This window comes from Salvelinus fontinalis, chromosome 5, assembly GCF_029448725.1.
Source record: "Salvelinus fontinalis isolate EN_2023a chromosome 5, ASM2944872v1, whole genome shotgun sequence".
Classification (NCBI taxonomy): domain Eukaryota; kingdom Metazoa; phylum Chordata; class Actinopteri; order Salmoniformes; family Salmonidae; genus Salvelinus; species Salvelinus fontinalis.
This window is the reverse complement of record NC_074669.1, coordinates 56455231-56465157: the sequence shown is the minus strand read 5'-3', so window position 1 is coordinate 56465157 and position 9927 is coordinate 56455231.

The window sequence follows — 9927 nt, the reverse complement described above, 5'->3', positions numbered from 1 at the left end:
TAGATACACTAGTTCTTAACCTCTTGGAACTATAGGGGGTGCTGTTCCGCATTAGCATATTTGTGTCTCCAAATTAAACTGCCTCGTGCTAAATTCTTGATCGTACAATATGCATATTATTGTTATTATTGGATAGAAAACACCTTCTAGTTTCTATAGAAGTTGAAATTTTGTCTCTGAGTTGTACAGAACAATTTCTACAGCACTTTTCATGACAGGGTTCAGATTTCAATTTTTTTTACCTCTGATCTGGGGTCTGTTTTTAAGGCGACAGTGAATGCTATGAAGAAACCGACACTGCCTACGTCTTCCTCTGGGTGTCTGTACGTCATCACGCTTTCAATGGAATCGATGGGATATTCACAGCCAGTATAAAAGACCAAAATGTATAGAGACCGCCCTTTCTCGTCGTGCGCCTGAAGCGTGAAGGGCATCGGACCTGCCTCGTTCCAAATCGTTTTCTAACCAGCAATATTTCTCCGGTCATGTTTTTACTCGTTTTAGGTGTTAAAAACATCATAATGTAGTTAATTTGAAACGTTTTATAGCAATTTATAATCGTTTTAGTGCGATTTTGAGGAATTTATTTGTTGTGCACTCTGAAACTTTGGACACGTTTTGGGGTGTCGGTCGTTGGTGGTGGACATTTCGAAGGACAGAGGACATCTATCGACCAAAAGACGTTTATAACATAGAAAGGATACATTGCCCAAGAATCTGATGGAAGAACAGCTCAAAGTAAGCAATATTTAATATGATAAATCGTGTTTCTGTCGAAATATTTTAAACGCACATTTCGCCATTTTGTTTGGTATAGCTTCACTTGGCGAACCCTGTATTGAAAAGTAAGGATAATTTTAAAAATGTAAATCAGCGGTTGCATTAAGAACTAATTTGTCTTTCGATTCCTGTAAACCCTGTATTTTTTAGTCAAGTATATGATTAGCTATTAATTAAACCAGATCACTCTGAAAGATGGCGACCGACATTTTCAGGCTTGTTTTGCTACTATTTTCATTGTGTAACCACGGTTTTGTATGGCTAAATATGCACCTTTTCGAACAAACTGTATATGTATATTGTAAAATGATGTTACAGGAGTGTCATCGGAAGAATTCTGAGAAGGTTAGTGAAAAAATTAATATCTTTTGGCGATGTTGACTTTTATCGCTCACTTTGGCTAGAATCAATGCTGGGCTGCTATGTGCTATGTGCTACGCTAATATAACGATTTATTGTGTTTTCGCTGTAAGACACTTAGAAAATCTGAAATATTGTCTGTATTCACAGGATCTGTGTCTTTCGATTCGTGTATGCTGTGTATTTTTACGAAATGTTTGATGATTAGTAGTTAGGTAAACACGTTGCTCATTGTAATTATTCTAGTCCATTTGTGACGGTGGGTGCAATTGTAACCTATGGCAGCTACCTGAAATATGCACTTTTTTCTAACAAAACCTATCCCATACCATAAATATGTTATCAGACTGTCATCTAATGAGTTTTTTTGTTGGTTAGGGGCTATAAATATCTTAGTTTAGCCGAATTGGTGATGGCTACTGGTGTTGGTGGACAAATAAAAGATGGTGGATTATGCTAATGTGTTTTTAGGTAATAGATGTACATCTTTACATATTGTGTCTTCCCTGTAAAACATTTTAAAAATCGGAAATGGTGGCTTTATTCACAAGATCTGTATCTTTCATCTGGTGTCTTGGACTTGTGATTTAATGATATTTAGATGCTACTATCTACTTGTGAAGCTATGCTAGCTATGCTAAAACGTGTGTGGGGGGTGGGGGGTGCTCCCGGATCCGGGTTTCTGAGGCAGTAGAAGTTAATGCAATCGCCGTGTTAGAATTCTAAAAATAACTTCATTACGAAATCCAGCTTCGGTATAGCTAGAGTACCCAAAAGCTGGGCGCCGATGACTAGCTCACATGTACGACAGATATATGAAATAGCATCATAAAATGTTTCCTACTTTTGCTGATCTTCCATCAGAATGTTTTACAAGGGGTCCTTTGTCAAGAACAATCGTTGTTTGGATTTAGAACGGCCTCTTTCCCTCTCGATTTAGCAAGCACACTAGCCAAGTGGCACGAATCTCTCCATGTCAACAAACGGAAGAGAACGGAACACGGCAAAACTCCCGAAAAAATTTCAATAATCTGATTAACCTGTTGAGGATGGGGGCGCTGTTGAGACTATTTATGCTAATCGGGTAATTTTTGAAACGGCTTCCCACAAAATCCTTGATCGTACAATATGCATATTATTATTATTATTGGATAGAAAACAGTCTATAGTTTCTATAGGAGTTGAAATTTTGTCTCTAAGTGGAACAGAGCCCATTCTACAGCAATTTCCCTGACATGGAGTCAGATTTCAGAAATGTTGGCCACTGTTCTGGAGTCAGTTAAAAGGGCACTGTTATTGCTATGACTATACGGACACTGCTTACGTCTTCCCCTGGATGCCTTTACGTGATGACGATTTCAATGGGGTCGATTGCGCGTTCACAGGCACTATAAATTAAAAAACCCTGTAGCTAGCAAGTCTTTTCTTGGTGCGTAACGCGCGTGGAGGACACCGACCCGCTCCTGTTCCAAGCGTTAGTTTAGCCTGTTATATTTCTCCGGTCATCTTTTTACTCGTTATAGGAGTTAAAAACATCATAAGGTAGTTAATTTAAAGCGTTTTATAGCAATTTATATCCGTTTAGTGCGATTTTGGGACATTTATTTTTGAAACGCTGTGAATAGCTGGGCACGCTTTTCAGTTCATCCCGAACGCAGTTGGCATTTCCACATGGCAAGAGGACAGCTTTCCACCAAAAGACGATTACTCCCAAGAAAGGATCCTTTGCCCAAGATACTGATGGAAGAACAGCTCAAAGTAGGACATTTTTATTATGATAAATCGTGTTTCTGTCGAAAAATTTTAGTGGCTTAGGACGCCATGTTTTTTGACGTAGCTTCGCTTGGCGCAAACTGTATTGAAAAGTAAGGATAAATTAAAAAATGTAATTCCGCAATTGTATTAAGAATTAAATTGTCTATCAATCCCTGTCCACCCTATATTTTTTAGTCACGTTTATGAGTATTTATGTATAAGAGTAGATCACTGTCTAAGTGGCGCAAGGACATTTTCTGACCAGCTGAGCTACATTTCACATTGTCTAACCATGATTTTGGTGGCTAAATATAAACATTTTCGATCAAACTCTATATGGATTGTGTAATATGATGTTACAGGAGTGTCATCTGAAGAATTCTGAGAAGGTTAGTGAAAAAATTAATATATTTTGGCGATGTTGATGTTATCGCCCACTTTGGCTAGAATCAATGCTGGGCTGCTATGTGCTATGTGCTATGCTAATATAGCGATTTATTGTGTTTTCGCTGTAAGACACTTAGAAAATCTGAAATATTGTCTGTATTCACAGGATCTGTGTCTTTCGATTCGTGTATGCTGTGTATTTTTACGAAATGTTTGATGATTAGTAAGTAGGTAAACACGTTGCTCATAGTAATTATTCTAGTCCATTTGTGACGGTGGGTGCAATTGTAACCTATGCCATCTACCTGAAATATGCACTTTTTTCTAACAAAACCTATCCCATACCATAAATATGTTATCAGACTGTCATCTGATGAGTTTTTTTCTTGGTTAGGGGCTATAAATATCTTAGTTTAGCCGAATTGGTGATAGCTACTGGTGTTGGTGGAAAAATAAAAGATGGTGGATTATGCTAATGTGTTTTTAGGTAATAGATGTACATCTTTACATATTGTGTCTTCCCTGTAAAACATTTTAAAAATCGGACATGTTGACTGGATTCACAAGATCTGTGTCTTTCATTAGCTGTATTGGACTTTAATGTGTGAAAGTTAAATATTTAAAAAAATATATTTTTTTTTAATTTCGCGGCACTGGTTTTTCAGTGGGGGGGGGGGGGGGGGGGGGGTGTGCCGCTAGCGGCACGCTCATCCTAGACAGGTTAAACTATATTGAAAAAACATACTTTACGATGATATGGTCACATGTATCAAATAAAATCAAAGCCGGAGATAGTAGTCGCCTATTACAACAGCTTTTCAAAAGGCAAATCCAGGTCCCTCTTTGCGCCTTCGTGAAACAGGAAATGGGGGACACGTCATTCCAAGAGCTGTAATTCGAGTCCAGATCAAGTTACAAACTCCATTTCTTCTCTCACTCATTGTCGACATCTAGTGGAAGACGTATGAAGTGCATCTAAACTAATAAATAACAAGGACTTTAATAGGCAGCCCCTAGAACAAAGCCTCGATTTCAGACTTTCCACTTCCTGCCAGGAAGTTTGCTGCAACATGAGTTCTGTTTGACTCACAGATATAATTCAAACGGTTTTAGAAACTAGAGAGTGTTTTCTATCCAATAATAATAATAATATGCATATTGTACGAGCAAGAATTGAGTACGAGGCCGTTTGAAATGGGCACCTATTATCTGGCTACTCAATACTGCCCCTGCAGCCAAAACAGGTTAAACACATACTGTAGGGGTCTGATCTCTCAGAGGATGTGTCTGGACCAGGAGGATGTTAAACACATACTGTACCGGTCTGATCTCTCAGAGGATGTGTCTGAACCAGGATGTTAAACACATACTGTACGGGTCTGATCTCTCAGAGGATGTGTCTGAACCAGGATGTTAAACACATACTGTAGGGGTCAGATCTCTCAGAGGATGTGTCTGAACCAGGATGTTAAACACATACTGTACGGGTCTGATCTCCCAGAGGATGTGTCTGAACCAGGAGGATGTTAAACACATACTGTAGGGGTCTGATCTCTCAGAGGATGTGTCTGGACCAGGAGGATGTTAAACACATACTGTAGGGGTCTGATCTCTCAGAGGATGTGTCTGAACCAGGATGTTAAACACATACTGTAGGGGTCTGATCTCTCAGAGGATGTGTCTGAACCAGGATGTTAAACACATACTGTACGGGTCTGATCTCTCAGAGGATGTGTCTGAACCAGGATGTTAAACACATACTGTACGGGTCTGATCTCCCAGAGGATGTGTCTGAACCAGGAGGATGTTAAACACATACTGTAGGGGTCTGATCTCTCAGAGGATGTGTCTGGACCAGGAGGATGTTAAACACATACTGTACGGGTCTGATCTCTCAGAGGATGTGTCTGAACCAGGATGTTAAACACATACTGTACGGGTCTGATCTCTCAGAGGATGTGTCTGAACCAGCAGGATGTTAAACACATACTGTACGGGTCTGATCTCTCAGAGGATGTGTCTGAACCAGGATGTTAAACACATACTGTACGGGTCTGATCTCTCAGAGGTTCTCCCTGTGTGTCTCAGTCTGTGTGTTTGTGTTCCAGACACGCACGCACGCACGCACACACACACACACACACACACACACACACACACACACACACACACACACACACACACACACACACACACACACACACACACACACACACACACACACACACACACACACACACACACACACACACACACACAGTCTGAGGGAATCATGCATAAGAACAACAGTCTGTGGAACAGGGACATTTCAACCCATCAGAGGAGGTGTTTGTGTCGTTTTTAAAATGCATAATTTATTCAAAACAAGGTTTTCAACTCAAAGGGCTCTCGCACAAACACACATAGACAAGCACAGACTGCCAAGCACATATTAAGTTTGGAGACACATCTTTTGTAAATGTATCTGCTCTTTCCAAGTAGCAGGTGAAGACCGACCAGACAGGCTGGTAATGGTTCAGGAGAAGATGTCCTTTGTCCTCTCTAAAGTGTCTTTACAAGGATTCATAGTGATGTATAGAAAATACAGGAAATCACGTTTCTACTGCACTGCCCTTTTAATAATGGTTAATAATGAGGGTATTGAGCCAAATGTCAAATGAAATGATAATGCTTTAAAATGGGGCTCTCGAGTGGCACAGCGAGGCACTTCGTCTCAGTGCAGGAGGCGTCAGTACAGTCCCTGGTTCAATTCCAGGCGGTATCACACCCGGCCGTGATCGGGAGTCCCATAAGGCTGCGCACAATTGGCCCAGCGTCATGTGTGTTTGGGTTTGGGAGAGGTATGCCGTCATTGCAGATAATAATTTCTTCTTGACTGACGTGTCTAGTTGAACACAGGTTCAGTAAAAACATACAACATGGTCTTCTGGCGCAGTTACATCTCTCTAATTTAACAAGGACTAATCTAGTGATCAATGACGGTCATTTGTTGTGAATTAAATGTACAAATTAGATGTTAATAAGCCAACGTTTAAATACAAACCACCACAGTGGCTGCCATTTGCTGACGACATTTATTCTGCATTGAGAGTTAAAAGAGTTAAATGACGATCTAATTCCTGAATAAGACTGTCCGTAGGTGAAAGGATAGTGCTTTAGTATTCTCCCTGTAGGTCCTGGACTCTGTCTGTGGGATGGTAAAGTAGTCTTTAAACAGTTAACTGTGGTATCCGTCATTCCTTATTCTATATGCCCCTAGTGATCAGAACGCACAATGAAAAGCCCATTAGACTTGTTCTAGGGACAGTTTGACAGAGAATAGATCTAGGAGTAAATAGAACTCTAAGTAGAATGTGAATTCTAGGATTTGGATTGGTGCTCCGCTGTTCTGAGAATGTTAGTGTAAGCAGAAATGAAAGTGAAGAGCAATGGATTAACGCTGCCTCCAAACGCTCCTCTGGAAATACAAACTGAGAGATAACCGCCTGAAAAGCCACCCAGGTCACCTTTCCAAAGGGGAAAGATGGAGATCATTTTTTAGACCTGAGCTGACAACTTGTGATGTTTCATCGATGACATTTCTCCTTTTTTTACCCAGACGATCATGAAGTTGATACATTTTCAGACTTATACATGTGTATAATGTAGCCAATGGGATCGTATTGTCAACATCAAGCAAGCTAGCTAACTTTATAAATAGCAATGTTAGCAAGCTCATTTAGCTAGCTAACATCTCATTGATTGAAGATCCCTCCCTCCACCCTCCCTCCCTCTCCCTCCCTCACTCCCTCCCTCCCTCCCTCCCTCGCTTCTCTTCTTCTCTCTCTATTTCCAGCACGTTAATTATACACCTACATCGCTCAGGAGACATTCCAATTTGTGTTCATCATCGTTCAAACGCATCATCATTATCTCAAAACAACAACCAAAGAAAAACTACTTTGCAGAATCAGCCGTCGCTGTCGTGCAGAATGAACGTCTAAATTATCCAACCAAACAGCAAAAACAAAGAGTCTTTACTCATGTGCTTCTCCACTGTTCCATGTTCATGTCTTGTTCTTCTCTAAATTAGTCAGTGATTCTGACCAAACATCTTCATTTAGAAAACCAATGTATCCTCGGAGGGGTTATGTTCTTTAAAGGGTCTGGGAGTGGTACGGCTACTTGTTACTTTGTTTTAATGGTGTATAGCCGTTGGTAGCCGTTGGTAATTGAAGACTAGAGCACCATCCCTCAGCTGTTTACCAGAAACAAGTGTCAGGTTGACAGTTATTTGTATTTTATTCTGAGAGTGTGTCCCTTTAACGATTAAAAAGAGATGTGTTTTAACACATTTGGTTTGATTGGAGAGTGGAGTGACCTCCAACTACCATTCACAGCATGACGTAGACTACATGGGCAAGAAGAACGTGTGTGTGTGTGTGTGTGTGTGTGTGTGTGTGTGTGTGTGTGTGTGTGTGTGTGTGTGTGTGTGTGTGTGTGTGTGTGTGTGTGTGTGTGTGTGTGTGTGTGTGTGTGTGTGTGTGTGTGTGTGTGTGTGCTTATCAAGCAGACTGGTCAGAATAAGAGCAGTCCGGAGTGCCGTTAGTAATACAGGCATTCTGGGAATGATCAAAGAATTCCAACTGAGCTCCAACCACCCCGGGATTTACTGCCCTCCTAAAGACGGAGGGAGAGAATTAAGAAGGAGGATGACGGAAGAAGGAGTGTGGAGAAGAAATATACAGGGGTTATAAAAGAATGAAAGGAAAAGAGAGAACGAAGGTAAGGGAGGGAGGGAGAATGAAAGAGGAGTGTGAGAGAGAATAGAGAGATGATATGAGAGAGAGAAGAGGTACAGAGAAAATTAGCGAGTGAGAACAGAGAGAGAATATGAGAGGGAGAACAGAGAGAGAGAGAATATAAGAGAGGGAGATTAGAGAGAGAGATAATATGAGAGAGGGAGATTAGAGAGAGAGTTAATATGAGAGAGGGAGATTAGAGAGAGTAAATATGAGAGAGGGAGAGAGAGATGGTGAGATGAGGACCGTAAATTTTCTAGAAAGATTCTGAAAAGAAGGAGAGATGATTTACTGTCCCTCCCTCCATTCTTCTCTTCTGCCACCTGTCTTTTGACACTCATTCTACCTCTCTTTCTTTCTCCTGTCTTTTACCTACGCCCCCTTCTCTCGCTTTTTATTTATGTCTCTCTTCCTGTCCATGTTTCTCCTTTTGACTTTCTATACCTCCCCTTCCCCTCCTCCATTTCTATCTGTCTCTCCCTCTCTCCCTCTCTCCCATTCTCATTCTCTCTCCCCTCCCTCACTCCATCCTCCCTCTCTCTCTCTCTCTCTCTCTCCCTCTCCCCTCTCTCCCTCTCCCCTCTCTCCCTCTCCCCCTCTCTCCCATTCTCATTCTCTCTCCGTCTCTCCCATACTCATTCTCTCTCCCCCTCTCCCTTACTCCCTTGCCCCCCCCCCCTCTCTCTCTCTCTCACTCTTTCTTTCTCTCATCATCGTGATAGCACTAGTCTACTCTCTGCTTAACAGTGATTCATAATCATGTGAAATGGCCCAGTGTCAAGCCCCACTCTGTTCTGGCTGATACCGCCGGTCCTTCCCTCCATATTCTCTCCACTCTCTTGTTCTCTCAGTCTTACTCGTCTCTCTCTCTATTTTTCTCTCTGTCTTTCTCCTCTCTCAGTCTTTCTCCTCTCTCTTTCAGTCTTTCTCCTCTCTCTCTCTCTCTCTCTCTCTCTCTCTCTCTCTCTCTCTCTCTCTCTCTCTCTCTTTCTCTTTCTCTTTCTCTTTCTCTTTCTCTGAACATCTTTATGTCTCTGTTCCACGCCCTCATAGCCATCCAGCTCTACAGGTATTTCAACCAAATATTGAGCATCCGATCTGTTTAATTGATGTGGTATGTTTTTGGAATATGCCTTTAACTTCTGTCGTCTCTGTATTAGCATCATGTTCTGTAATCTAACATATACCCTCTATTGGAATGGCTCATGAATGGCTCAGGAGACATTTTCACAAAACAGGAGTTGAATCACCAACTCAAGAAGGCAGGATGCATCAAGGTTGTCAGACGTCAGAACATCAAGTTAAATAGAATATGTACTTATAATGGTTCATCAATGGAATCTCCACCCACACCTAATGGGCATCCCAAACGGCAGCCTATTCCCTATGGGCCCTGGTCAAAAGTAGTGCACTAAAACAGGGAATAGGACCCTGGTCAAAAGTAGTGCACTAAAACAGGGAATAGGACCCTGGTCAAAAGGAGTGCAATAAAACAGGGAATAGGGCCCTGGTCAAAAGGAGTGCAATAAAACAGGGAATAGGGCCCTGGTCAAAAGTAGTGCACTAAATAGGGAATACGGTGCCCTTTTGGGCCTCAGGCCGATACACCCACTGACTGACTGAAGAGAGAGTGGAGCACCTCTCTGTGTGAAAAACATATGATTTAGATGTGGTATTCATGGGATAAGTTACACACAGACACATGAACAGACCCGTGGACAGAGAGGACCCGTGGACAGAGAGGACCCGTGGACAGAGAGAACCCGTGGACAGAGAGGACCCGTGGACAGAGAGGACCCGTGGACAGAGAGGACCCGTGGACAGAGAGGACCCGTGGACAGAGAGGACCCGTGGACAGAGAGGA